This window comes from Ranitomeya imitator, chromosome 9 (genome assembly GCF_032444005.1).
Source record: "Ranitomeya imitator isolate aRanImi1 chromosome 9, aRanImi1.pri, whole genome shotgun sequence".
NCBI lineage: Eukaryota > Metazoa > Chordata > Amphibia > Anura > Dendrobatidae > Ranitomeya > Ranitomeya imitator.
This window is the reverse complement of record NC_091290.1, coordinates 103,870,867-103,896,306: the sequence shown is the minus strand read 5'-3', so window position 1 is coordinate 103,896,306 and position 25,440 is coordinate 103,870,867. Positions and strand designations below refer to the sequence as shown.

Genomic DNA, 25,440 nt, shown 5'->3' with positions numbered 1-25,440 from the left:
TGGGAACCATGTACAGTTTAAGACTTTGACCTCTTCATAAGGTGGATATGGAGTGGGTCCATTCCAAAAACATCCTGAAAATTACTCTGAAAATGCTGAAAACACTGAACAAATTCATTTCCATGTAAAAAAAGACTTGCTGTTCATATGATCGGGCTTTTGGCGTCTTTTAACCACATCAAGTTTCCAAAAATTCCAAGCGGTTAACTGAAATAAGCATATCTATCTTCTGGTATTTTTCATTTAGAAGTGCTCCATACTTATAATACAAGTCAATGGCTAGGTTAGAAACACTCCTTAAAGGTTCCTAAGTGACTTTTGGTGCATTTTGTGAGCTGCAAAGCAAAGCCTCAAAAACAGACTCAAAAGATGCCCAAAACAATTTTTAGAAAAACACCACCAAAAATGGTGGTGTTTTAAGTTTCATTAATCCTGTTTCAGAGGTAGCTTTGGCCACAGAACTCACAGTGATCACTCCATGTATGCTTGGAACATTGAAATCTTTTTTTGGCATGTTGATTTTAACTTTCTCTTTTTATGTTAAACCTTGGGAACAGGAGAACACAGTGTCAGTGGAAAAATTGAAACATGTGTACGAAAAACTGCCCAGGTTCCACTGAGATTTGAACTCAGATCGCTGGATTCAGAGTCCAGAGTGCTAACCATTACACCATGGAACCACACACAAAAAAGACTTGGCTGCAGTTTTGTGTTCTGGAAAGCACAATTGAACTCATGAATCATGGTGAAAACAGGCTCTAAAGCTGTAGTGCAAATCTACAATTAATACACAATGGTAAATTAATATCTCCTAAACTTTTATTCCACAAGTGTGCCAAGGGTTCCACGATATCTCAGCATGGACAGTTTTAAATGTTGATAAAAAGTGACTAGTAAAAGAGTGCTGGATCTGTTACTTGGAAAAAGAGCGAGAAAAAAATTAATTGCAAAACTTATACTGTTAGAAAGCTGTTCATCCAGAAGTCGCTAAAAATTTTTCACTGTGTGGTAAAAGGTTTCATCCAAGAGATAATTCAAGGTTGTTGCAAATCAAAGTGCATGTCCCAGTACATCTGCCACAACAATGGTCTGTCTCCGCTAGACAAAAGCGGAAGAAGCACCACTTACCTGGTGCCACACTCACGGTGCTTCTTTTGATTAGCGGCATGATGCACATGAGATGCAGCGCCAGATCGGCTTATGGAATGTACATCCAAAAATCTAATCAGTCTGATTCTTGAAAACCGTTCCAGAGTTTGCATATCACTGTCATGGCGGTAGACAAGGAAACGCGCAAATTAATCTACTCAGGTAATCAGTCAAAAAGCTTTAGAAATATATACGTAGTCGGCAGGATTTGAACCTGCGCGGGGAAACCCCAATGGATTTCAAGTCCATCGCCTTAACCACTCGGCCACGACTACTCAGACATTAACATTTGATGAGATTCACACACCTTTTCTGATAGCACCATGATCAAGATCAGTGATTATCCCTCTGGAAAATATCTCAGAAAATAGAAACAAAATTCTAGGTCCCAGTAAAAATCTGATTTCGAGTCATCATCAATGGGAACCATGTACAGTTTAAGACTTTGACCTCTTCATAAGGTGGATATGGAGTGGGTCCATTCCAAAAACATCCTAAAAATTACTCTGAAAATGCTGAAAACACTGAACAAATTCATTTCCATGTAAAAAAAAGACTTGCTGTTCATATGATCGGGCTTTTGGCGTCTTTTAACCACATCAAGCTTCCAAAAATTCCAAGCGGTTAACTGAAATAAGCATATCTATCTTCTGGTATTTTTCATTTAGAAGTGCTCCATACTTATAATACAAGTCAATGGCTAGGTTAGAAACACTCCTTAAAGGTTCCTAAGTGACTTTTGGTGCATTTTGTGAGCTGCAAAGCAAAGCCTCAAAAACAGACTCAAAAGATGCCCAAAACAATTTTTAGAAAAACACCACCAAAAATGGTGGTGTTTTAAGTTTCATTAACCCTGCTTCATAGGTAGCTTTGGCCACAGAACTCACAGTGATCACTCCATGTATGCTTGGAACATTGAAATCTTTTTTTGGCTTTTGGTATGTTGATTTTAACTTTCTCTTTTTATGTTAAACCTTGGGAACAGGAGAACACAGTGTCAGTGGAAAAATTGAAACATGTGTACGAAAAACTGCCCAAGTTCCACTGAGATTTGAACTCAGATCGCTGGATTCAAAGTCCAGAGTGCTAACCATTACACCATGGAACCACACACAAAAAAGACTTGGCTGCAGTTTTGTGTTCTGGAAAGCACAATTGAACTCATGAATCATGGTGAAAACAGGCTCTAAAGCTGTAGTGCAAATCTACAATTAATACACAATGGTAAATTAATATCTCCTAAACTTTTATTCCACAAGTGTGCCAAGGGTTCCACGATATCTCAGCATGGACAGTTTTAAATGTTGATAAAAAGTGACTAGTAAAAGAGTGCTGGATCTGTTACTTGGAAAAAGAGCAAGAAAAAAATTAATTGCAAAACTTATACTGTTAGAAAGCTGTTCATCCAGAAGTCGCTAAAAATTTTTCACTGTGTGGTAAAAGGTTTCATCCAAGAGATAATTCAAGGTTGTTGCAAATCAAAGTGCATGTCCCAGTACATCTGCCACAACAATGGTCTGTGGCCGCTAGACAAAAGCGGGAGAAGCACCACTTACCTGGTGCCACACTCACGGTGCTTCTTTTGATTAGCGGCATGATGCACATGAGATGCAGCACCAGATCGGCTTATGGAATGTACATCCAAAAATCTAATCAGTCTGATTCTTGAAAACCGTTCCAGAGTTTGCATATCACTGTCATGGCGGTAGACAAGGAAACGCGCAAATTAATCTACTCAGGTAATCAGTCAAAAAGCTTTAGAAATATATACGTAGTCGGCAGGATTTGAACCTGCGCGGGGAAACCCCAATGGATTTCAAGTCCATCGCCTTAACCACTCGGCCACGACTACTCAGACGTTAACATTTGATGAGATTCACACACCTTTTCTGATAGCACCATGATCAAGATCAGTGATTATCCCTCTGGAAAATATCTCAGAAAATAGAAACAAAATTCTAGGTCCCAGTAAAAATGTAAAAATCTGATTTCGAGTCATCATCAATGGGAACCATGTACAGTTTAAGACTTTGACCTCTTCATAAGGTGGATATGGAGTGGGTCCATTCCAAAAACATCCTGAAAATTACTCTGAAAATGCTGAAAACACTGAACAAATTCATTTCCATGTAAAAAAAGACTTGCTGTTCATATGATCGGGCTTTTGGCGTCTTTTAACCACATCAAGTTTCCAAAAATTCCAAGCGGTTAACTGAAATAAGCATATCTATCTTCTGGTATTTTTCATTTAGAAGTGCTCCATACTTATAATACAAGTCAATGGCTAGGTTAGAAACACTCCTTAAAGGTTCCTAAGTGACTTTTGGTGCATTTTGTGAGCTGCAAAGCAAAGCCTCAAAAACAGACTCAAAAGATGCCCAAAACAATTTTTAGAAAAACACCACCAAAAATGGTGGTGTTTTAAGTTTCATTAACCCTGCTTCATAGGTAGCTTTGGCCACAGAACTCACAGTGATCACTCCATGTATGCTTGGAACATTGAAATCTTTTTTTGGCTTTTGGTATGTTGATTTTAACTTTCTCTTTTTATGTTAAACCTTGGGAACAGGAGAACACAGTGTCAGTGGAAAAATTGAAACATGTGTACGAAAAACTGCCCAAGTTCCACTGAGATTTGAACTCAGATCGCTGGATTCAGAGTCCAGAGTGCTAACCATTACACCATGGAACCACACACAAAAAAGACTTGGCTGCAGTTTTGTGTTCTGGAAAGCACAATTGAACTCTTGAATCATGGTGAAAACATGCTCTAAAGCTGTAGTGCAAATCTACAATTAATACACAATGGTAAATTAATATCTCCTAAACTTTTATTCCACAAGTGTGCCAAGGGTTCCACGATATCTCAGCATGGACAGTTTTAAATGTTGATAAAAAGTGACTAGTAAAAGAGTGCTGGATCTGTTACTTGGAAAAAGAGCAAGAAAAAAATTAATTGCAAAACTTATACTGTTAGAAAGCTGTTCATCCAGAAGTCGCTAAAAATTTTTCACTGTGTGGTAAAAGGTTTCATCCAAGAGATAATTCAAGGTTGTTGCAAATCAAAGTGCATGTCCCAGTACATCTGCCACAACAATGGTCTGTGGCCGCTAGACAAAAGCGGGAGAAGCACCACTTACCTGGTGCCACACTCACGGTGCTTCTTTTGATTAGCGGCATGATGCACATGAGATGCAGCACCAGATCGGCTTATGGAATGTACATCCAAAAATCTAATCAGTCTGATTCTTGAAAACCGTTCCAGAGTTTGCATATCACTGTCATGGCGGTAGACAAGGAAACGCGCAAATTAATCTACTCAGGTAATCAGTCAAAAAGCTTTAGGAATATATACGTAGTCGGCAGGATTTGAACCTGCACGGGGAAACCCTAATGGATTTCAAGTCCATCGCCTTAACCACTCGGCCACGACTACTCAGACATTAACATTTGATGAGATTCACACACCTTTTCTGATAGCACCATGATCAAGATCAGTGATTATACCTCTGGAAAATATCTCAGAAAATAGAAACAAAATTCTAGGTCCCAGTAAAAATGTAAAAATCTGATTTCGAGTCATCATCAATGGGAACCATGTACAGTTTAAGACTTTGACCTCTTCATAAGGTGGATATGGAGTGGGTCCATTCCAAAAACATCCTGAAAATTACTCTGAAAATGCTGAAAACACTGAACAAATTCATTTCCATGTAAAAAAAGACTTGCTGTTCATATGATCGGGCTTTTGGCATCTTTTAACCACATCAAGTTTCCAAATATTCCAAGCGGTTAACTGAAATAAGCATATCTATCTTCTGGTATTTTTCATTTAGAAGTGCTCCATACTTATAATACAAGTCAATGGCTAGGTTAGAAACACTCCTTAAAGGTTCCTAAGTGACTTTTGGTGCATTTTGTGAGCTGCAAAGCAAAGCCTCAAAAACAGACTCAAAAGATGCCCAAAACAATTTTTAGAAAAACACCACCAAAAATGGTGGTGTTTTAAGTTTCATTAACCCTGCTTCATAGGTAGCTTTGGCCACAGAACTCACAGTGATCACTCCATGTATGCTTGGAACATTGAAATCTTTTTTTGGCTTTTGGTATGTTGATTTTAACTTTCTCTTTTTATGTTAAACCTTGGGAACAGGAGAACACAGTGTCAGTGGAAAAATTGAAACATGTGTACGAAAAACTGCCCAGGTTCCACTGAGATTTGAACTCAGATCGCTGGATTCAGAGTCCAGAGTGCTAACCATTACACCATGGAACCACACACAAAAAAGACTTGGCTGCAGTTTTGTGTTCTGGAAAGCACAATTGAACTCATGAATCATGGTGAAAACAGGCTCTAAAGCTGTAGTGCAAATCTACAATTAATACACAATGGTAAATTAATATCTTCTAAACTTTTATTCCACAAGTGTGCCAAGGGTTCCACGATATCTCAGCATGGACAGTTTTAAATGTTGATAAAAAGTGACTAGTAAAAGAGTGCTGGATCTGTTACTTGGAAAAAGAGCAAGAAAAAAATTAATTGCAAAACTTATACTGTTAGAAAGCTGTTCATCCAGAAGTCGCTAAAAATTTTTCACTGTGTGGTAAAAGGTTTCATCCAAGAGATAATTCAAGGTTGTTGCAAATCAAAGTGCATGTCCCAGTACATCTGCCACAACAATGGTCTGTGGCCGCTAGACAAAAGCGGGAGAAGCACCACTTACCTGGTGCCACACTCACGGTGCTTCTTTTGATTAGCGGCATGATGCACATGAGATGCAGCACCAGATCGGCTTATGGAATGTACATCCAAAAATCTAATCAGTCTGATTCTTGAAAACCGTTCCAGAGTTTGCATATCACTGTCATGGGGGTAGACAAGGAAACGCGCAAATTAATCTACTCAGGTAATCAGTCAAAAAGATTTAGGAACATATACGTAGTCGGCAGGATTTGAACCTGCGCGGGGAAACCCCAATGGATTTCAAGTCCATCGCCTTAACCACTCGGCCACGACTACTCTGACTTAAACATTTGATGAAATTCACACACCTTTTCTTATAGCACCATGATCAAGATCAGTGATTATCCCTCTGGAAAATATCTCAGAAAATAGAAACAAAATTCTAGGTCCCAGTAAAAATGTAAAAATCTGATTTCGAGTCATCATCAATGGGAACCATGTACAGTTTAAGACTTTGACCTCTTCATAAGGTGGATATGGAGTGGGTCCATTCCAAAAACATCCTGAAAATTACTCTGAAAATGCTGAAAACACTGAACAAATTCATTTCCATGTAAAAAAAGACTTGCTGTTCATATGATCGGGCTTTTAGCATCTTTTAACCACATCAAGTTTCGAAAAATTCCAAGCGGTTAACTGAAATAAGCATACCTATCTTCTGGTATTTTTCATTTAGAAGTGCTCCATACTTATAAAACAAGTCAATGGCTAGGTTAGAAACACTCCTTAAAGGTTCCTAAGTGACTTTTGGTGCATTTTGTGAGCTGCAAAGCAAAGCCTCAAAAACAGACTCAAAAGATGCCCAAAACAATTTTTAGAAAAACACCACCAAAAATGGTGGTGTTTTAAGTTTCATTAACCCTTCTTCATAGGTAGCTTTGGCCACAGAACTCACAGTGATCACTCCATGTATGCTTGGAACATTGAAACCTTTTTTTGGCTTTTGGTATGTTGATTTTAACTTTCTCTTTTTATGTTAAACCTTGGGAACAGGAGAACACAGTGTCAGTGGAAAAATTGAAACATGTGTACGAAAAACTGCCCAGGTTCCACTGAGATTTGAACTCAGATCGCTGGATTCAGAGTCCAGAGTGCTAACCATTACACCATGGAACCACACACAAAAAAGACTTGGCTGCAGTTTTGTGTTCTGGAAAGCACAATTGAACTCATGAATCATGGTGAAAACAGGCTCTAAAGCTGTAGTGCAAATCTACAATTAATACACAATGGTAAATTAATATCTTCTAAACTTTTATTCCACAAGTGTGCCAAGGGTTCCACGATATCTCAGCATGGACAGTTTTAAATGTTGATAAAAAGTGACTAGTAAAAGAGTGCTGGATCTGTTACTTGGAAAAAGAGCAAGAAAAAAATTAATTGCAAAACTTATACTGTTAGAAAGCTGTTCATCCAGAAGTCGCTAAAAATTTTTCACTGTGTGGTAAAAGGTTTCATCCAAGAGATAATTCAAGGTTGTTGCAAATCAAAGTGCATGTCCCAGTACATCTGCCACAACAATGGTCTGTGGCCGCTAGACAAAAGCGGGAGAAGCACCACTTACCTGGTGCCACACTCACGGTGCTTCTTTTGATTAGCGGCATGATGCACATGAGATGCAGCACCAGATCGGCTTATGGAATGTACATCCAAAAATCTAATCAGTCTGATTCTTGAAAACCGTTCCAGAGTTTGCATATCACTGTCATGGGGGTAGACAAGGAAACGCGCAAATTAATCTACTCAGGTAATCAGTCAAAAAGATTTAGGAACATATACGTAGTCGGCAGGATTTGAATTTGCGCGGGGAAACCCCAATGGATTTCAAGTCCATCGCCTTAACCACTCGGCCACGACTACTCTGACTTAAACATTTGATGAAATTCACACACCTTTTCTTATAGCACCATGATCAAGATCAGTGATTATCCCTCTGGAAAATATCTCAGAAAATAGAAACAAAATTCTAGGTCCCAGTAAAAATGTAAAAATCTGATTTCGAGTCATCATCAATGGGAACCATGTACAGTTTAAGACTTTGACCTCTTCATAAGGTGGATATGGAGTGGGTCCATTCCAAAAACATCCTGAAAATTACTCTGAAAATGCTGAAAACACTGAACAAATTCATTTCCATGTAAAAAAAGACTTGCTGTTCATATGATCGGGCTTTTAGCATCTTTTAACCACATCAAGTTTCGAAAAATTCCAAGCGGTTAACTGAAATAAGCATATCTATCTTCTGGTATTTTTCATTTAGAAGTGCTCCATACTTATAAAACAAGTCAATGGCTAGGTTAGAAACACTCCTTAAAGGTTCCTAAGTGACTTTTGGTGCATTTTGTGAGCTGCAAAGCAAAGCCTCAAAAACAGACTCAAAAGATGCCCAAAACAATTTTTAGAAAAACACCACCAAAAATGGTGGTGTTTTAAGTTTCATTAACCCTTCTTCATAGGTAGCTTTGGCCACAGAACTCACAGTGATCACTCCATGTATGCTTGGAACATTGAAATCTTTTTTTGGCTTTTGGTATGTTGATTTTAACTTTCTCTTTTTATGTTAAACCTTGGGAACAGGAGAACACAGTGTCAGTGAAAAAATTGAAACATGTGTACGAAAAACTGCCCAAGTTCCACTGAGATTTGAACTCAGATCGCTGGATTCAGAGTCCAGAGTGCTAACCATTACACCATGGAACCACACACAAAAAAGACTTGGCTGCAGTTTTGTGTTCTGGAAAGCACAATTAAACTCATGAATCATGGTGAAAACAGGCTCTAAAGCTGTAGTGCAAATCTACAATTAATACACAATGGTAAATTAATATCTCCTAAACTTTTATTCCACAAGTGTGCCAAGGGTTCCACGATATCTCAGCATGGACAGTTTTAAATGTTGATAAAAAGTGACTAGTAAAAGAGTGCTGGATCTGTTACTTGGAAAAAGAGCAAGAAAAAAATTATTTGCAAAACTTATACTGTTAGAAAGCTGTTCATCCAGAAGTCGCTAAAAATTTTTCATTGTGTGGTAAAAGGTTTCATCCAAGAGATAATTCAAGGTTGTTGCAAATCAAAGTGCATGTCCCAGTACATCTGCCACAACAATGGTCTGTGGCCGCTAGACAAAAGCGGGAGAAGCACCACTTACCTGGTGCCACACTCACGGTGCTTCTTTTGATTAGCGGCATGATGCACATGAGATGCAGCACCAGATCGGCTTATGGAATGTACATCCAAAAATCTAATCAGTCTGATTCTTGAAAACCGTTCCAGAGTTTGCATATCACTGTCATGGGGGTAGACAAAGAAACGCGCAAATTAATCTACTCAGGTAATCAGTCAAAAAGCTTTAGGAACATATACGTAGTCAGCAGAATATGAACCTGCGCGTGGAAACCCCAATGGATTTCAAGTTCATCGCCTTAACCACTCAGCCACGACTACTCAGACGTTAACATTTGATGAGATTCACACACCTTTTCTTATAGCACCATGATCAAGATCAGTGATTATCCCTCTGGAAAATATCTCAGAAAATAGAAACAAAATTCTAGGTCCCAGTAAAAATGTAAAAATCTGATTTCGAGTCATCATCAATGGGAACCATGTACAGTTTAAGACTTTGACCTCTTCATAAGGTGGATATGGAGTGGGTCCATTCCAAAAACATCCTGAAAATTACTCTGAAAATGCTGAAAACACTGAACAAATTCATTTCCATGTAAAAAAAGACTTGCTGTTCATATGATCGGGCTTTTGGCGTCTTTTAACCACATCAAGTTTCCAAAAATTCCAAGCGGTTAACTGAAATAAGCATATCTATCTTCTGGTATTTTTCATTTAGAAGTGCTCCATACTTATAATACAAGTCAATGGCTAGGTTAGAAACACTCCTTAAAGGTTCCTAAGTGACTTTTGGTGCATTTTGTGAGCTGCAAAGCAAAGCCTCAAAAACAGACTCAAAAGATGCCCAAAACAATTTTTAGAAAAACACCACCAAAAATGGTGGTGTTTTAAGTTTCATTAACCCTGCTTCATAGGTAGCTTTGGCCACAGAACTCACAGTGATCACTCCATGTATGCTTGGAACATTGAAATCTTTTTTTGGCTTTTGGTATGTTGATTTTAACTTTCTCTTTTTATGTTAAACCTTGGGAACAGGAGAACACAGTGTCAGTGGAAAAATTGAAACATGTGTACGAAAAACTGCCCAAGTTCCACTGAGATTTGAACTCAGATCGCTGGATTCAGAGTCCAGAGTGCTAACCATTACACCATGGAACCACACACAAAAAAAACTTGGCTGCAGTTTTGTGTTCTGGAAAGCACAATTGAACTCTTGAATCATGGTGAAAACAGGCTCTAAAGCTGTAGTGCAAATCTACAATTAATACACAATGGTAAATTAATATCTCCTAAACTTTTATTCCACAAGTGTGCCAAGGGTTCCACGATATCTCAGCATGGACAGTTTTAAATGTTGATAAAAAGTGACTAGTAAAAGAGTGCTGGATCTGTTACTTGGAAAAAGAGCAAGAAAAAAATTAATTGCAAAACTTATATTGTTAGAAAGCTGTTCATCCAGAAGTCGCTAAAAATTTTTCACTGTGTGGTAAAAGGTTTCATCCAAGAGATAATTCAAGGTTGTTGCAAATCAAAGTGCATGTCCCAGTACATCTGCCACAACAATGGTCTGTGGCCGCTAGACAAAAGCGGGAGAAGCACCACTTACCTGGTGCCACACTCACGGTGCTTCTTTTGATTAGCGGCATGATGCACATGAGATGCAGCACCAGATCGGCTTATGGAATGTACATCCAAAAATCTAATCAGTCTGATTCTTGAAAACCGTTCCAGAGTTTGCATATCACTGTCATGGCGGTAGACAAGGAAACGCGCAAATTAATCTACTCAGGTAATCAGTCAAAAAGCTTTAGGAATATATACGTAGTCGGCAGGATTTGAACCTGCACGGGGAAACCCTAATGGATTTCAAGTCCATCGCCTTAACCACTCGGCCACGACTACTCAGACATTAACATTTGATGAGATTCACACACCTTTTCTGATAGCACCATGATCAAGATCAGTGATTATCCCTCTGGAAAATATCTCAGAAAATAGAAACAAAATTCTAGGTCCCAGTAAAAATGTAAAAATCTGATTTCGAGTCATCATTAATTGGAACCATGTACAGTTTAAGACTTTGACCTCTTCATAAGGTGGATATGGAGTGGGTCCATTCCAAAAACATCCTGAAAATTACTCTGAAAATGCTGAAAACACTGAACAAATTCATTTCCATGTAAAAAAAGACTTGCTGTTCATATGATCGGGCTTTTGGCATCTTTTAACCACATCAAGTTTCCAAATATTCCAAGTGGTTAACTGAAATAAGCATATCTATCTTCTGGTATTTTTCATTTAGAAGTGCTCCATACTTATAATACAAGTCAATGGCTAGGTTAGAAACACTCCTTAAAGGTTCCTAAGTGACTTTTGGTGCATTTTGTGAGCTGCAAAGCAAAGCCTCAAAAACAGACTCAAAAGATGCCCAAAACAATTTTTAGAAAAACACCACCAAAAATGGTGGTGTTTTAAGTTTCATTAACCCTGCTTCATAGGTAGCTTTGGCCACAGAACTCACAGTGATCACTCCATGTATGCTTGGAACATTGAAATCTTTTTTTGGCTTTTGGTATGTTGATTTTAACTTTCTCTTTTTATGTTAAACCTTGGGAACAGGAGAACACAGTGTCAGTGGAAAAATTGAAACATGTGTACGAAAAACTGCCCAGGTTCCACTGAGATTTGAACTCAGATCGCTGGATTCAGAGTCCAGAGTGCTAACCATTACACCATGAAACCACACACAAAAAAGACTTGGCTGCAGTTTTGTGTTCTGGAAAGCACAATTGAACTCATGAATCATGGTGAAAACAGGCTCTAAAGCTGTAGTGCAAATCTACAATTAATACACAATGGTAAATTAATATCTTCTAAACTTTTATTCCACAAGTGTGCCAAGGGTTCCACGATATCTCAGCATGGACAGTTTTAAATGTTGATAAAAAGTGACTAGTAAAAGAGTGCTGGATCTGTTACTTGGAAAAAGAGCAAGAAAAAAATTAATTGCAAAACTTATACTGTTAGAAAGCTGTTCATCCAGAAGTCGCTAAAAATTTTTCACTGTGTGGTAAAAGGTTTCATCCAAGAGATAATTCAAGGTTGTTGCAAATCAAAGTGCATGTCCCAGTACATCTGCCACAACAATGGTCTGTGGCCGCTAGACAAAAGCGGGAGAAGCACCACTTACCTGGTGCCACACTCACGGTGCTTCTTTTGATTAGCGGCATGATGCACATGAGATGCAGCACCAGATCGGCTTATGGAATGTACATCCAAAAATCTAATCAGTCTGATTCTTGAAAACCGTTCCAGAGTTTGCATATCACTGTCATGGCGGTAGACAAGGAAACGCGCAAATTAATCTACTCAGGTAATCAGTCAAAAAGCTTTAGGAACATATACGTAGTCGGCAGGATTTGAACCTGTGCGGGGAAACCCTAATGGATTTCAAGTCCATCGCCTTAACCACTCTGCCACGACTACTCAGCTCTAAAGCTGTAGTGCAAATCTACAATTAATACTCAATGGTAAATTAATATCTCCTAAACTTTTACTCCACAAGTGTGCCAAGGGTTCCACGATATCTCAGCAAGGACAGTTTTAAATGTTGATAAAAAGTGACTAGTAAAAAGAGTGCTAGATCTGTTACTTGGAAAAAGAGCAAGAAAAAAATTATTTGCAAAACTTATACTGTTAGAAAGCTGTTCATCCAGAAGTCTCTAAAAATTTTTCATTGTGTGGTAAAAGGTTTCATCCAAGAGATAATTCAAGGTTGTTGCAAATCAAAGTGCATGTCCCAGTACATCTGCCACAACAATGGTCTGTGGCCGCTAGACAAAAGCGGGAGAAGAACCACTTACCTGGTGCCACACTCACGGTGCTTCTTTTGATTAGCGGCATGATGCACATGAGATGCAGCACCAGATCGGCTTATGGAATGTACATCCAAAAATCTAATCAGTCTGATTCTTGAAAACCGTTCCAGAGTTTGCATATCACTGTCATGGCGGTAGACAAGGAAATGCGCAAATTAATCTACTCAGGTAATCAGTCAAAAAGCTTTAGGAATATATACGTAGTCGGCAGGATTTGAACCTGCGCGGGGAAACCCCAATGGATTTCAAGTCCATCACCTTAACCACTCTGCCACGACTACTCAGACATTAACATTTGATGAGATTCACACACCTTTTCTGAGAGCACCATGATCAAGATCAGTGATTATCCCTCTGGAAAATATCTCAGAAAATAGAAACAAAATTCTAGGTCCCAGTAAAAATGTAAAAATCTGATTTCGAGTCATCATCAATGGGAACCATGTACAGTTTAAGACTTTGACCTCTTCATAAGGTGGATATGGAGTGGGTCCATTCCAAAAACATCCTGAAAATTACTCTGAAAATGCTGAAAACACTGAACAAATTCATTTCCATGTAAAAAAGACTTGCTGTTCATATGATCGGGCTTTTGGCGTCTTTTAACCACATCAAGTTTCCAAAAATTCCAAGCGGTTAACTGAAATAAGCATATCTATCTTCTGGTATTTTTCATTTAGAAGTGCTCCATACTTATAATACAAGTCAATGGCTAGGTTAGAAACACTCCTTAAAGGTTCCTAAGTGACTTTTGGTGCATTTTGTGAGCTGCAAAGCAAAGCCTCAAAAACAGACTCAAAAGATGCCCAAAACAATTTTTAGAAAAACACCACCAAAAATGGTGGTGTTTTAAGTTTCATTAATCCTGCTTCATAGGTAGCTTTGGCCACAGAACTCACAGTGATCACTCCATGTATGCTTGGAACATTGAAATCTTTTTTTGGCTTTTGGTATGTTGATTTTAACTTTCTCTTTTTATGTTAAACCTTGGGAACAGGAGAACACAGTGTCAGTGGAAAAATTGAAACATGTGTACGAAAAACTGCCCAGGTTCCACTGAGATTTGAACTCAGATCGCTGGATTCAGAGTCCAGAGTGCTAACCATTACACCATGGAACCACACACGAAAAAGACTTGGCTGCAGTTTTGTGTTCTGGAAAGCACAATTGAACTCATGAATCATGGTGAAAACAGGCTCTAAAGCTGTAGTGCAAATCTACAATTAATACACAATGGTAAATTAATATCTCCTAAACTTTTATTCCACAAGTGTGCCAAGGGTTCCACAATATCTCAGCAAGGACAGTTTTAAATGTTGATAAAAAGTGACTAGTAAAAAGAGTGCTAGATCTGTTACTTGGAAAAAGAGCAAGAAAAAAATTATTTGCAAAACTTATACTGTTAGAAAGCTGTTCATCCAGAAGTCACTAAAAATTTTTCATTGTGTGGTAAAAGGTTTCATCCAAGAGATAATTCAAGGTTGTTGCAAATCAAAGTGCATGTCCCAGTACATCTGCCACAACAATGGTCTGTGGCCGCTAGACAAAAGCGGGAGAAGCACCACCTACCTGGCGCCACACTCACGGTGCTTCTTTTGATTAGCGGCATGATGCACATGAGATGCAGCACCAGATCGGCTTATGGAAAGTACATCCAAAAATCTAATCAGTCTGATTCTTGAAAACCGTTCCAGAGTTTGCATATCACTGTCATGGCGGTAGACAAGGAAAGGCGCAAATTAATCTACTCAGGTAATCAGTCAAAAAGCTTTAGGAACATATACGTAGTCGGCAGGATTTGAACCTGCGCGGGGAAACCCCAATGGATTTCAAGTCCATCGCCTTAACCACTCGGCCACGACTACTCAGACATTAACATTTGATGAGATTCACACACCTTTTCTTATAGCACCATGATTAAGGTCAGTGATTATCCCTCTGGAAAGTATCTCAGAAAATAGAAACAAAATTCTAGGTCCCAGTAAAAATGTAAAAATCTGATTTTAAGTCATCATCAATGGGAACCATGTAGTTTAAGACTTCTACCTCTTCATAAGGTGGATATGGAGTGGGTCCATTCCAAAAACATCCTGAAAATTACTCTGAAAATGCTGAAAACACTGAACAAATTCATTTCCATGTAAAAAAAAAAGACTTGCTGTTCATATGATCGGGCTTTTGGCGTTATTTAACCACATCAAGTTTCCAAAAATTCCAAGCGGTTAACTGAAATAAGTATATCTATCTTCTGGTATTTTTCATTTAGAAGTGCTCCATACTTATAATACAAGTCAATGGCTAGGTTAGAAACACTCCTTAATGGTTCCTAAGTGACTTTTGGTGCATTTTGTGAGCTACAAAGAAAAGCCTCAAAAACAGACTCAAAAGATGCCCAAAACAATTTTTAGAAAAACACCACCAAAAATGGTGGTGTTTTAAGTTTCATTAATCCTGCTTCATAGGTAGCTTTGGCCACAGAACTCACAGTGATCACTCCATGTATGCTTGGAACATTGAAATCTTTTTTGGCTTTTGGTATGTTGATTATAACTTTCTCTTTTTATGTTAAACCTTGGGAACAGGAGAACACGGTGTCAGTGGAAAAATTGAAACATGTGTACGAAAAACTGCCCAGATTCCGCTGAGATTTGCACTCAGATTGCTGGATTCAGAGTCCAGAGTGCTAACCATTACACCATGGAACCACACACATGGCTGCAGTTTTGAGTTCTGGAAAGCACAATTGAAGTCATGAATCATGGTGAAAACAGGCTCTAAAGCTGTAGTGCAAATCTACAATTAATACACAATGTTAAATTAATATCTCCTAAACTTTTATTCCACAAGTGTGCCAAGGGTTCCACGATATCTCAGCATGGACAGTTTTAAATGTTGATAAAAAGTGACTAGTAAAAAGAGTGCTAGATCTGTTACTTGGAAAAAGAGCAAGAAAAAAATTAATTGCAAAACGAATACTGTTAGAAAGGTGTTCATCCAGAAGTTGCTAAAAATTTTTCATTGTGTGGCAAAAGGTTTAATCCAAGAGATAATTCAAGGTTGTTGCAAATCAAAGTGCATGTCCCAGTACATCTGCCACAACAATGGTCTGTGGCCGCTAGACAAAAGCGGGAGAAGCACCACTTACCTGGTGCCACACTCACGGTGCTTCTTTTGATTAGCGGCATGATGCACATGAGATGCAGCACCAGATCGGCTTATGGAAAGTTCATCCAAAAATCTAATCAGTCTGATTCTTGAAAACCGTTCCAGAGTTTGCATATCACTGTCATGGGGGTAGACAAGGAAACGCGCAAATTAATCTACTCAGGTAATCAGTCAAAAAGCTTTAGGAACATATACGTAGTCGGCAGGATTTGAACCTGCGCGGGGAAACCCAAATGGATTTCAAGTCCATCGCCTTAACCACTCGGCCACGACTACTCAGACATTAACATTTGATGAGATTCACACACCTTTTCTTATAGCACCATGATTAAGATCAGTGATTATCCCTCTGGAAAATATCTCAGAAAATAGAAACAAAATTCTGGGTCCCAGTAAAAATGTAAAAATCTGATTTTAAGTCATCATCAATGGGAACCATGTACAGTTTAAGACTTTGACCTCTTCATAAGGTGGATATGGAGTGGGTCCATTCCAAAAACATCCCGAAAATTACTCTGAAAATGCTGAAAACACTGAACAAATTCATTTCCATGAAAAAAAAGAGTTGCTGTTCATATGATCGGGCTTTTGGCGTCTTTTAACCACATCAAGTTTCCAAAAATTCCAAGCGGTTAACTGAAATAAGCATATCTATCTTCTGGTATTTTTCATTTAGAAGTGCTCCATACTTATAATACAAGTCAATGGCTAGGTTAGAAACACTCCTTAATGGTTCCTAAGTGACTTTTGGGGCATTTTGTGAGCTACAAAGAAAAGCCTCAAAAACAGACTCAAAAGATGCTCAAAACAATTTTTAGAAAAACACCACCAAAAATGGTGGTGTTTTAAGTTTCATTAATCCTGCTTCATAGGTAGCTTTGGCCACAGAACTCACAGTGATGACTCCATGTATGCTTGGAACATTGAAATCTTTTTTTGGCTTTTGGTATGTTGATTTTAACTTTCTCTTTTTATGTTAAACCTTGGGAACAGGAGAACACAGTGTCAGTGGAAAAATTGAAACATGTGTACGAAAAAGTGCCCAGGTTCCACTGATGTTTGAACTCAGATGGCTGGATTCAGAGTCCAGAGTGCTAACCATTACACCATGGAACCACACACGAAAAAGACTTGGCTGCAGTTTTGTGTTCTGGAAAGCACAATTGAACTCATGAATCATGGTGAAAACAGGCTCTAAAGCTGTAGTGTAAATCTACAATTAATACACAATGGTAAATTAATATCTCCTAAACTTTTATTCCACAAGTGTGCCAAGGGTTTCACGATATCTCAGCATGGACAGTTTTAAATGTTGATAAAAAGTGACTAGTAAAAGAGTGCTGGATCTGTTACTTGGAAAAAGAGCAAGAAAAAAATTAATTGCAAAACTTATACTGTTAGAAAGCTGTTCATCCAGAAGTCGCTAAAAATTTTTCACTGTGTGGTAAAAGGTTTCATCCAAGAGATAATTCAAGGTTGTTGCAAATCAAAGTGCATGTCCCAGTACATCTGCCACAACAATGGTCTGTGGCCGCTAGACAAAAGCGGGAGAAGCACCACTTACCTGGTGCCACACTCACGGTGCTTCTTTTGATTAGCGGCATGATGCACATGAGATGCAGCACCAGATCGGCTTATGGAATGTACATCCAAAAATCTAATCAGTCTGATTCTTGAAAACCGTTCCAGAGTTTGCATATCACTGTCATGGGGGTAGACAAGGAAACGCGCAAATTAATCTACTCAGGTAATCAGTCAAAAAGCTTTAGGAACATATACGTAGTCGGCAGGATTTGAACATGCGCGGGGAAAACCCAATGGATTTCAAGTCCATCGCCTTAACCACTCGGCCACAACTACTCAGACATTAACATTTGATGAGATTCACACACCTTTTCTGAGAGCACCATGATCAAGATCAGTGATTATCCCTCTGGAAAATATCTCAGAAAATAGAAACAAAATTCTAGGTCCCAGTAAAAATGTAAAAATCTGATTTCGAGTCATCATCAATGGGAACCATGTACAGTTTAAGACTTTGACCTCTTCATAAGGTGGATATGGAGTGGGTCCATTCCAAAAACATCCTGAAAATTACTCTGAAAATGCTGAAAACACTGAACAAATTCATTTCCATGTAAAAAAAGACTTGCTGTTCATATGATCGGGCTTTTGGCGTCTTTTAACCACATCAAGTTTCCAAAAATTCCAAGCGGTTAACTGAAATAAGTATATCTATCTTCTGGTATTTTTCATTTAGAAGTGCTCCATACTTATAATACAAGTCAATGGCTAGGTTAGAAACACTCCTTAAAGGTTCCTAAGTGACTTTTGGTGCATTTTGTGAGCTGCAAAGCAAAGCCTCAAAAACAGACTCAAAAGATGCCCAAAACAATTTTTAGAAAAACACCACCAAAAATGGTGGTGTTTTAAGTTTCATTAACCCTGCTTCATAGGTAGCTTTGGCCACAGAACTCACAGTGATCACTCCATGTATGCTTGGAACATTGAAATCTTTTTTTGGCTTTTGGTATGTTGATTTTAACTTTCTCTTTTTATGTTAAACCTTGGGAACAGGAGAACACAGTGTCAGTGGAAAAATTGAAGCATGTGTACGAAAAACTGCCCAGGTTCCACTGAAATTTGAACTCAGATCGCTGGATTCAGAGTCCAGAGTGCTAACCATTACACCATGGAACCACACACAAAAAAGACTTGGCTGCAGTTTTGTGTTCTGGAAAGCACAATTGAACTCATGAATCATGGTGAAAACAGGCTCTAAAGCTGTAGTGCAAATCTACAATTAATACACAATGGTAAATTAATATCTTCTAAACTTTTATTCCACAAGTGTGCCAAGGGTTCCACGATATCTCAGCAAGGACAGTTTTAAATGTTGATAAAAAGTGACTAGTAAAAAGAGTGCTAGATCTGTTACTTGGAAAAAGAGCAAGAAAAAAATTATTTGCAAAACTTATACTGTTAGAAAGCTGTTCATCCAGAAGTCACTAAAAATTTTTCATTGTGTGGTAAAAGGTTTCATCCAAGAGATAATTCAAGGTTGTTGCAAATCAAAGTGCATGTCCCAGTACATCTGCCACAACAATGGTCTGTGGCCGCTAGACAAAAGCGGGAGAAGCACCACTTACCTGGTGCCACACTCACGGTGCTTCTTTTGATTAGCGGCATGATGCACATGAGATGCAGCGCCAGATCGGCTTATGGAATGTACATCCAAAAATCTAATCAGTCTGATTCTTGAAAACCGTTCCAGAGTTTGCATATCACTGTCATGGCGGTAGACAAGGAAATGCACAAATTAATCTACTCAGGTAATCAGTCAAAAAGCTTTAGGAATATATACGTAGTCGGCAGGATTTGAACCTGCGCGGGGAAAACCCAATGGATTTCAAGTCCATCGCCTTAACCACTCGGCCACAACTACTCAGACATTAACATTTGATGAGATTCACACACCTTTTCTGAGAGCACCATGATCAAGATCAGTGATTATCCCTCTGGAAAATATCTCAGAAAATAGAAACAAAATTCTAGGTCCCAGTAAAAATGTAAAAATCTGATTTCGAGTCATCATCAATGGGAACCATGTACAGTTTAAGACTTTGACCTCTTCATAAGGTGGATATGGAGTGGGTCCATTCCAAAAACATCCTGAAAATTACTCTGAAAATGCTGAAAACACTGAACAAATTCATTTCCATGTAAAAAAAGACTTGCTGTTCATATGATCGGGCTTTTGGCGTCTTTTAACCACATCAAGTTTCCAAAAATTCCAAGCGGTTAACTGAAATAAGCATATCTATCTTCTGGTATTTTTCATTTAGAAGTGCTCCATACTTATAATACAAGTCAATGGCTAGGTTAGAAACACTCCTTAAAGGTTCCTAAGTGACTTTTGGTGCATTTTGTGAGCTGTAAAGCAAAGCCTCAAAAACAGACTCAAAAGATGCCCAAAACAATTTTTAGAAAAACACCACCAAAAATGGTGGTGTTTTAAGTTTCATTAACCCTGCTTCATAGGTAGCTTTGGCCACAGAACTCACAGTGATCACTCCATGTATGCTTGGAACATTGAAATCTTTTTTTGGCTTTTGGTATGTTGATTTTAACTTTCTCTTTTTATGTTAAACCTTGGGAACAGGAGAACACAGTGTCAGTGGAAAAATTGAAACTTGTGTACGAAAAACTGCCCAGATTCCACTGAGATTTGAACTCAGATCGCTGGATTCAGAGTCAAGAGTGCTAACCATTACACCATGGAACCACACACAAAAAAGACTTGGCTGCAGTTTTGTGTTCTGGAAAGCACAATTGAACTCATGAATCATGGTGAAAACAGGCTCTAAAGCTGTAGTGCAAATCTACAATTAATACACAATGGTAAATTAATATCTTCTAAACTTTTATTCCACAAGTGTGCCAAGGGTTCCACGATATCTCAGCATGGACAGTTTTAAATGTTGATAAAAAGTGACTAGTAAAAGAGTGCTGGATCTGTTACTTGGAAAAAGAGCAAGAAAAAAATTAATTGCAAAACTTATACTGTTAGAAAGCTTCATAGGTAGCTTTGGCCACAGAACTCACAGTGATGACTCCATGTATGCTTGGAACATTGAAATCTTTTTTTGGCTTTTGGTATGTTGATTTTAACTTTCTCTTTTTATGTTAAACCTTGGGAACAGGAGAACACAGTGTCAGTGGAAAAATTGAAACATGTGTACGAAAAAGTGCCCAGGTTCCACTGATGTTTGAACTCAGATCGCTGGATTCAGAGTCCAGAGTGCTAACCATTACACCATGGAACCACACACGAAAAAGACTTGGCTGCAGTTTTGTGTTCTGGAAAGCACAATTGAACTCATGAATCATGGTGAAAACAGGCTCTAAAGCTGTAGTGCAAATCTACAATTAATACACAATGGTAAATTAATATCTTCTAAACTTTTATTCCACAAGTGTGCCAAGGGTTCCACGATATCTCAGCAAGGACAGTTTTAAATGTTGATAAAAAGTGACTAGTAAAAAGAGTGCTAGATCTGTTACTTGGAAAAAGAGCAAGAAAAAAATTATTTGCAAAACTTATACTGTTAGAAAGCTGTTCATCCAGAAGTCACTAAAAATTTTTCATTGTGTGGTAAAAGGTTTCATCCAAGAGATAATTCAAGGTTGTTGCAAATCAAAGTGCATGTCCCAGTACATCTGCCACAACAATGGTCTGTGGCCGCTAGACAAAAGCGGGAGAAGCACCACTTACCTGGTGCCACACTCACGGTGCTTCTTTTGATTAGCGGCATGATGCACATGAGATGCAGCGCCAGATCGGCTTATGGAATGTACATCCAAAAATCTAATCAGTCTGATTCTTGAAAACCGTTCCAGAGTTTGCATATCACTGTCATGGCGGTAGACAAGGAAATGCACAAATTAATCTACTCAGGTAATCAGTCAAAAAGCTTTAGGAATATATACGTAGTCGGCAGGATTTGAACCTGCGCGGGGAAAACCCAATGGATTTCAAGTCCATCGCCTTAACCACTCGGCCACAACTACTCAGACATTAACGTTTGATGAGATTCACACACCTTTTCTGAGAGCACCATGATCAAGATCAGTGATTATCCCTCTGGAAAATATCTCAGAAAATAGAAACAAAATTCTAGGTCCCAGTAAAAATGTAAAAATCTGATTTCGAGTCATCATCAATGGGAACCATGTACAGTTTAAGACTTTGACCTCTTCATAAGGTGGATATGGAGTGGGTCCATTCCAAAAACATCCTGAAAATTACTCTGAAAATGCTGAAAACACTGAACAAATTCATTTCCATGTAAAAAAAGACTTGCTGTTCATATGATCGGGCTTTTGGCGTCTTTTAACCACATCAAGTTTCCAAAAATTCCAAGCGGTTAACTGAAATAAGCATATCTATCTTCTGGTATTTTTCATTTAGAAGTGCTCCATACTTATAATACAAGTCAATGGCTAGGTTAGAAACACTCCTTAAAGGTTCCTAAGTGACTTTTGGTGCATTTTGTGAGCTGTAAAGCAAAGCCTCAAAAACAGACTCAAAAGATACCCAAAACAATTTTTAGAAAAACACCACCAAAAATGGTGGTGTTTTAAGTTTCATTAACCCTGCTTCATAGGTAGCTTTGGCCACAGAACTCACAGTGATCACTCCATGTATGCTTGGAACATTGAAATCTTTTTTTGGCTTTTGGTATGTTGATTTTAACTTTCTCTTTTTATGTTAAACCTTGGGAACAGGAGAACACAGTGTCAGTGGAAAAATTGAAACTTGTGTACGAAAAACTGCCCAGATTCCACTGAGATTTGAACTCAGATCGCTGGATTCAGAGTCAAGAGTGCTAACCATTACACCATGGAACCACACACAAAAAAGACTTGGCTGCAGTTTTGTGTTCTGGAAAGCACAATTGAACTCATGAATCATGGTGAAAACAGGCTCTAAAGCTGTAGTGCAAATCTACAATTAATACACAATGGTAAATTAATATCTTCTAAACTTTTATTCCACAAGTGTGCCAAGGGTTCCACGATATCTCAGCATGGACAGTTTTAAATGTTGATAAAAAGTGACTAGTAAAAGAGTGCTGGATCTGTTACTTGGAAAAAGAGCAAGAAAAAAATTAATTGCAAAACGAATACTGTTAGAAAGCTGTTCATCCAGAAGTCGCTAAAAATTTTTCACTGTGTGGTAAAAGGTTTCATCCAAGAGATAATTCAAGGTTGTTGCAAATCAAAGTGCATGTCCCAGTACATCTGCCACAACAATGGTCTGTGGCCGCTAGACAAAAGCGGGAGAAGCACCACTTACCTGGTGCCACACTCACGGTGCTTCTTTTGATTAGCGGCATGATGCACATGAGATGCAGCACCAGATCGGCTTATGGAATGTACATCCAAAAATCTAATCAGTCTGATTCTTGAAAACCGTTCCAGAGTTTGCATATCACTGTCATGGGGGTAGACAAGGAAACGCGCAAATTAATCTACTCAGGTAATCAGTCAAAAAGCTTTAGGAACATATACGTAGTCGGCAGGATTTGAACCTGCGCGGGGAAACCCCAATGGATTTCAAGTCCATCGCCTTAACCACTCGGCCACGACTACTCAGACATTAACATTTGATGAGATTCACACACCTTTTCTGATAGCACCATGATCAAGATCAGTGATTATCCCTCTGGAAAATATCTCAGAAAATAGAAACAAAATTCTAGGTCCCAGTAAAAATGTAAAAATCTGATTTCGAGTCATCATCAATGGGAACCATGTACAGTTTAAGACTTTGACCTCTTCATAAGGTGGATATGGAGTGGGTCCATTCCAAAAACATCCTGAAAATTACTCTGAAAATGCTGAAAACACTGAACAAATTCATTTCCATGTAAAAAAAGACTTGCTGTTCATATGATCGGGCTTTGGGCGTTTTTTAACCACATCAAGTTTCCAAAAATTCCAAGCGGTTAACTGAAATAAGCATATCTATCTTCTGGTATTTTTCATTTAGAAGTGCTCCATACTTATAATACAAGTCAATGGCTAGGTTAGAAACACTCCTTAAAGGTTCCTAAGTGACTTTTGGTGCATTTTGTGAGCTGCAAAGCAAAGCCTCAAAAACAGACTCAAAAGATGCCCAAAACAATTTTTAGAAAAACACCACCAAAAATGGTGGTGTTTTAAGTTTCATTAATCCTGCTTCATAGGTAGCTTTGGCCACAGAACTCACAGTGATCACTCCATGTATGCTTGGAACATTGAAATCTTTTTTTGGCTTTTGGTATGTTGATTTTATCTTTCTCTTTTTATGTTAAACCTTGGGAACAGGAGAACACAGTGTCAGTGGAAAAATTGAAACATGTGTACGAAAAACTGCCCAGGTTCCACTGAAATTTGAACTCAGATCGCTGGATTCAGAGTCCAGAGTGCTAACCATTACACCATGGAACCACACACAAAAAGACTTGGCTGCAGTTTTGTGTTCTGGAAAGCACAATTGAACTCATGAATCATGGTGAAAACAGGCTCTAAAGCTGTAGTGCAAATCTACAATTAATACACAATGGTAAATTAATATCTTCTAAACTTTTATTCCACAAGTGTGCCAAGGGTTCCACGATATCTCAGCAAGGACAGTTTTAAATGTTGATAAAAAGTGACTAGTAAAAAGAGTGCTAGATCTGTTACTTGGAAAAAGAGCAAGAAAAAAATTATTTGCAAAACTTATACTGTTAGAAAGCTGTTCATCCAGAAGTCACTAAAAATTTTTCATTGTGTGGTAAAAGGTTTCATCCAAGAGATAATTCAAGGTTGTTGCAAATCAAAGTGCATGTCCCAGTACATCTGCCACAACAATGGTCTGTGGCCGCTAGACAAAAGCGGGAGAAGCACCACTTACCTGGTGCCACACTCACGGTGCTTCTTTTGATTAGTGGCATGATGCACATGAGATGCAGCGCCAGATCGGCTTATGGAATGTACATCCAAAAATCTAATCAGTCTGATTCTTGAAAACCGTTCCAGAGTTTGCATATCACTGTCATGGCGGTAGACAAGGAAACGCACAAATTAATCTACTCAGGTAATCAGTCAAAAAGCTTTAGGAATATATACGTAGTCGGCAGGATTTGAACCTGCGCGAGGAAAACCCAATGGATTTCCAGTCCATCGCCTTAACCACTCGGCCACAACTACTCAGACATTAACATTTGATGAGATTCACACACCTTTTCTGAGAGCACCATGATCAAGATCAGTGATTATCCCTCTGGAAAATATCTCAGAAAATAGAAACAAAATTCTAGGTCCCAGTAAAAATGTAAAAATCTGATTTCGAGTTATCATCAATGGGAACCATGTACAGTTTAAGACTTTGACCTCTTCATAAGGTGGATATGGAGTGGGTCCATTCCAAAAACATCCTGAAAATTACTCTGAAAATGCTGAAAACACTGAACAAATTCATTTCCATGTAAAAAAAGACTTGCTGTTCATATGATCGGGCTTTTGGCGTCTTTTAACCACATCAAGTTTCCAAAAATTCCAAGCGGTTAACTGAAATAAGCATATCTATCTTCTGGTATTTTTCATTTAGAAGTGCTCCATACTTATAATACAAGTCAATGGCTAGGTTAGAAACACTCCTTAAAGGTTCCTAAGTGACTTTTGGTGCATTTTGTGAGCTGCAAAGCAAAGCCTCAAAAACAGACTCAAAAGATGCCCAAAACAATTTTTAGAAAAACACCACCAAAAATGGTGGTGTTTTAAGTTTCATTAACCTTGCTTCATAGGTAGCTTTGGCCACAGAACTCACAGTGATCACTCCATGTATGC

General features: G+C 38.4%; 26 non-coding genes across 26 annotated transcripts; all 26 read right to left on the bottom strand.

Moving 5' to 3' along the window:
* Window positions 1-608: 608 nt before the first annotated feature.
* TRNAQ-CUG (transfer RNA glutamine (anticodon CUG)) lies at window positions 609-680 on the bottom strand. Its single transcript has one exon. It is a non-coding gene; the product is annotated as a tRNA-Gln (tRNA).
* Window positions 681-1,342: 662 nt separating this feature from the next.
* On the bottom strand, window positions 1,343-1,424 carry TRNAS-UGA (transfer RNA serine (anticodon UGA)). Its single transcript has one exon. It is a non-coding gene; the product is annotated as a tRNA-Ser (tRNA).
* A 761-nt stretch (window positions 1,425-2,185) lies between these two features.
* On the bottom strand, window positions 2,186-2,257 carry TRNAQ-UUG (transfer RNA glutamine (anticodon UUG)). Its single transcript has one exon. It is a non-coding gene; the product is annotated as a tRNA-Gln (tRNA).
* Window positions 2,258-2,919: 662 nt separating this feature from the next.
* Window positions 2,920-3,001, bottom strand: TRNAS-UGA (transfer RNA serine (anticodon UGA)). Its single transcript has one exon. It is a non-coding gene; the product is annotated as a tRNA-Ser (tRNA).
* A 768-nt stretch (window positions 3,002-3,769) lies between these two features.
* On the bottom strand, window positions 3,770-3,841 carry TRNAQ-CUG (transfer RNA glutamine (anticodon CUG)). The gene has a single exon. It is a non-coding gene; the product is annotated as a tRNA-Gln (tRNA).
* A 662-nt stretch (window positions 3,842-4,503) lies between these two features.
* TRNAS-UGA (transfer RNA serine (anticodon UGA)) lies at window positions 4,504-4,585 on the bottom strand. The gene has a single exon. It is a non-coding gene; the product is annotated as a tRNA-Ser (tRNA).
* A 768-nt stretch (window positions 4,586-5,353) lies between these two features.
* Window positions 5,354-5,425, bottom strand: TRNAQ-CUG (transfer RNA glutamine (anticodon CUG)). The gene has a single exon. It is a non-coding gene; the product is annotated as a tRNA-Gln (tRNA).
* Window positions 5,426-6,087: 662 nt separating this feature from the next.
* TRNAS-UGA (transfer RNA serine (anticodon UGA)) lies at window positions 6,088-6,169 on the bottom strand. Its single transcript has one exon. It is a non-coding gene; the product is annotated as a tRNA-Ser (tRNA).
* Window positions 6,170-6,937: 768 nt separating this feature from the next.
* TRNAQ-CUG (transfer RNA glutamine (anticodon CUG)) lies at window positions 6,938-7,009 on the bottom strand. Its single transcript has one exon. It is a non-coding gene; the product is annotated as a tRNA-Gln (tRNA).
* A 662-nt stretch (window positions 7,010-7,671) lies between these two features.
* Window positions 7,672-7,753, bottom strand: TRNAS-UGA (transfer RNA serine (anticodon UGA)). Its single transcript has one exon. It is a non-coding gene; the product is annotated as a tRNA-Ser (tRNA).
* A 768-nt stretch (window positions 7,754-8,521) lies between these two features.
* On the bottom strand, window positions 8,522-8,593 carry TRNAQ-CUG (transfer RNA glutamine (anticodon CUG)). The gene has a single exon. It is a non-coding gene; the product is annotated as a tRNA-Gln (tRNA).
* Window positions 8,594-10,105: 1,512 nt separating this feature from the next.
* Window positions 10,106-10,177, bottom strand: TRNAQ-CUG (transfer RNA glutamine (anticodon CUG)). Its single transcript has one exon. It is a non-coding gene; the product is annotated as a tRNA-Gln (tRNA).
* A 662-nt stretch (window positions 10,178-10,839) lies between these two features.
* TRNAS-UGA (transfer RNA serine (anticodon UGA)) lies at window positions 10,840-10,921 on the bottom strand. The gene has a single exon. It is a non-coding gene; the product is annotated as a tRNA-Ser (tRNA).
* A 768-nt stretch (window positions 10,922-11,689) lies between these two features.
* Window positions 11,690-11,761, bottom strand: TRNAQ-CUG (transfer RNA glutamine (anticodon CUG)). The gene has a single exon. It is a non-coding gene; the product is annotated as a tRNA-Gln (tRNA).
* A 662-nt stretch (window positions 11,762-12,423) lies between these two features.
* On the bottom strand, window positions 12,424-12,505 carry TRNAS-UGA (transfer RNA serine (anticodon UGA)). The gene has a single exon. It is a non-coding gene; the product is annotated as a tRNA-Ser (tRNA).
* Window positions 12,506-13,096: 591 nt separating this feature from the next.
* Window positions 13,097-13,178, bottom strand: TRNAS-UGA (transfer RNA serine (anticodon UGA)). The gene has a single exon. It is a non-coding gene; the product is annotated as a tRNA-Ser (tRNA).
* A 767-nt stretch (window positions 13,179-13,945) lies between these two features.
* Window positions 13,946-14,017, bottom strand: TRNAQ-CUG (transfer RNA glutamine (anticodon CUG)). Its single transcript has one exon. It is a non-coding gene; the product is annotated as a tRNA-Gln (tRNA).
* A 663-nt stretch (window positions 14,018-14,680) lies between these two features.
* TRNAS-UGA (transfer RNA serine (anticodon UGA)) lies at window positions 14,681-14,762 on the bottom strand. The gene has a single exon. It is a non-coding gene; the product is annotated as a tRNA-Ser (tRNA).
* Window positions 14,763-16,256: 1,494 nt separating this feature from the next.
* On the bottom strand, window positions 16,257-16,338 carry TRNAS-UGA (transfer RNA serine (anticodon UGA)). The gene has a single exon. It is a non-coding gene; the product is annotated as a tRNA-Ser (tRNA).
* Window positions 16,339-17,840: 1,502 nt separating this feature from the next.
* On the bottom strand, window positions 17,841-17,922 carry TRNAS-UGA (transfer RNA serine (anticodon UGA)). Its single transcript has one exon. It is a non-coding gene; the product is annotated as a tRNA-Ser (tRNA).
* Window positions 17,923-18,690: 768 nt separating this feature from the next.
* On the bottom strand, window positions 18,691-18,762 carry TRNAQ-CUG (transfer RNA glutamine (anticodon CUG)). The gene has a single exon. It is a non-coding gene; the product is annotated as a tRNA-Gln (tRNA).
* A 663-nt stretch (window positions 18,763-19,425) lies between these two features.
* TRNAS-UGA (transfer RNA serine (anticodon UGA)) lies at window positions 19,426-19,507 on the bottom strand. The gene has a single exon. It is a non-coding gene; the product is annotated as a tRNA-Ser (tRNA).
* Window positions 19,508-21,551: 2,044 nt separating this feature from the next.
* TRNAS-UGA (transfer RNA serine (anticodon UGA)) lies at window positions 21,552-21,633 on the bottom strand. The gene has a single exon. It is a non-coding gene; the product is annotated as a tRNA-Ser (tRNA).
* A 1,502-nt stretch (window positions 21,634-23,135) lies between these two features.
* On the bottom strand, window positions 23,136-23,217 carry TRNAS-UGA (transfer RNA serine (anticodon UGA)). The gene has a single exon. It is a non-coding gene; the product is annotated as a tRNA-Ser (tRNA).
* Window positions 23,218-23,985: 768 nt separating this feature from the next.
* Window positions 23,986-24,057, bottom strand: TRNAQ-CUG (transfer RNA glutamine (anticodon CUG)). Its single transcript has one exon. It is a non-coding gene; the product is annotated as a tRNA-Gln (tRNA).
* Window positions 24,058-24,719: 662 nt separating this feature from the next.
* TRNAS-GGA (transfer RNA serine (anticodon GGA)) lies at window positions 24,720-24,801 on the bottom strand. The gene has a single exon. It is a non-coding gene; the product is annotated as a tRNA-Ser (tRNA).
* Window positions 24,802-25,440: the final 639 nt, after the last annotated feature.